Source organism: Capsella rubella, unplaced genomic scaffold, assembly GCF_000375325.1.
Source record: "Capsella rubella cultivar Monte Gargano unplaced genomic scaffold, Caprub1_0 scaffold_2, whole genome shotgun sequence".
In the NCBI taxonomy this organism is placed as follows: Eukaryota; Viridiplantae; Streptophyta; class Magnoliopsida; order Brassicales; family Brassicaceae; genus Capsella; species Capsella rubella.
Genome location: NW_006238922.1, coordinates 5,628,526 through 5,630,000, shown reverse-complemented (window position 1 = coordinate 5,630,000; position 1,475 = coordinate 5,628,526).

Sequence of the window (1,475 nt, the reverse complement as noted above, 5' to 3'; positions counted from 1 at the left end):
CTTATAAACCTTGAAGACCACGATTGAGTTCCGACAAGAGATGATCCCTCTCCAACTCTTTGATAGCCTACATAGTATTGGCTATTTTCTACTCAATCTTTTGGATATTGGCCTGGATGAATGAGGCTGGATCAACAGCCCTCTTGTTCCTTTCATTTTCGGTCAAAGAGTAGTAACTCTCTGTGAGTGATTTTGCCTCTTGGGTGGATGGCCACACCGAAACATGTTTTTCCTCGCAATCAAACACCATGAGAAAAGTTCTCATGTCGTAAAGAATGGTGAGCTAATTCGTTTTCTGGATAAGTCAGGCCAGCGTAGTCTTAATGTTGGCATTCCTCGCTTTTTGGTTGGCCCTATTCAATGTCATTCTTTTTCTCTCTCCATTTTGTATGTTATTTTTTTTTATGTGTGTATATACCAAGAGTATAATGGTGAAATTATATATAGGAAAATCCAAAGATAATATATCAAGAAAGTAACGATCAACTTGAAATTATCTCCACATGTTTTAAGTCAAATAATGTTATAATGTTGAACGAATTTTTATGAACCTTTGTAAGAAGAAAAATTAGAATTTTTCCGTGTAGATACCGCGTCTTGATATGATATAAACGAATCTCATGAGAGACCCCCCAATTATCATACTAATAGACCGTTGCAGTTTTAATCACGTTAGAACTATTCCGCCGCCACCCAGGAGATGGAACATTGGAAGCCCTCAAGGCTGCATCTCGAAGATAAGCCTCGTCGACATTTATAGAATCAAGATCCATCTCATTCTTGAAAGACATAACTTTCTTAGCAGTATATGATAGCAATTTTTCAATCTCGGTTACGCAAAGGTTAGCACGTACATGACCACGGTTGAGTTCAACATCAGACGGCTCATCTCCAACTCCTTAGTAGCCTCACAAGTATCAAAAAGATTGATAGGAAAATAGCCGATACTCTGAAGGCTATCAAGGAATTGGAGATAGATCATCTCATGTAGGAAATCAACTGTGGTTGTGAACTTGATAACCTATGCAAAACCAAGCCCAATGAATTTCTTTCATAAGGTGGTAAAAAAGTTATGTCTTTTAGGATTGAGATGGATTTTGATCCCATGAGTGTCAACGAGACATCTCTTAGAGATAAGACCTTGAGGGCTTTGTTAGTTTGTTTTAATCAAGTCAATTAATAATGGGAACGTTTGATAAACTTCCAACTTTCTTGAATATATTAGCAAATAAATTTTATTCATTTCTTATTCCATTGGATTTTTTACCATTAATAGCATTCATGATTATCATTTTTCACACTTTGTATGGAAAATTTGTTATGAATTGACAAGATTTTTTTTTCCTCTTTCGAAAACAAAAGATGAGTAGATTTTTCTGATACTAAAATTGACTAAATTTACATAAGGCCCAAGTGGTATGTTTAATGGAATGATGAAATAACTGAATGACAATATAGAGGATAAATACTGAACA